This window comes from Frankliniella occidentalis, unplaced genomic scaffold (assembly GCF_000697945.3).
Source record: "Frankliniella occidentalis isolate FOCC.00 unplaced genomic scaffold, Focc_3.1 Scaffold2222, whole genome shotgun sequence".
Classification (NCBI taxonomy): domain Eukaryota; kingdom Metazoa; phylum Arthropoda; class Insecta; order Thysanoptera; family Thripidae; genus Frankliniella; species Frankliniella occidentalis.
Genome location: NW_026269309.1, coordinates 1,143 through 1,581, shown reverse-complemented (window position 1 = coordinate 1,581; position 439 = coordinate 1,143).

The following is a 439-nucleotide window of genomic DNA, read 5'->3' as shown; positions in this document are numbered from 1 at the left end:
ATATCCAAAGAGCATTTAACCTTATTTTACAAATAGCTATGATAAAACACAAAATGAAACAGATTAGAATCAAGGGCTCGTGCCCTGTGAGGGTTTGCCTAAGTCAATGATGCGGGATCACCTTGGTAAAAATGACCTGTGCGGGATATTATTCATGAGCGAAAAGACTCTCAGTGGTGCTTCTCGGAGGGTTTCTCAGTCATGTGCATTCTTAGATGTGAACGCAGACCTCCGGATGTAGAAAATTTTCTTTTACACTCAGTACACTCAAAAGGTTTCTCTCCCGTGTGCGTTAGTAGATGCCGTCTCAAGTCACCGGCTTGCGCAAATTTCTTGTTGCACACAGTGCACTCAAATGGTTTCTCGCCCGTGTGCGTTAGTACATGTCGTCTCAAATGACTAGAATGCGCATATTTCTTGTTGCACACAGTGCACTCAA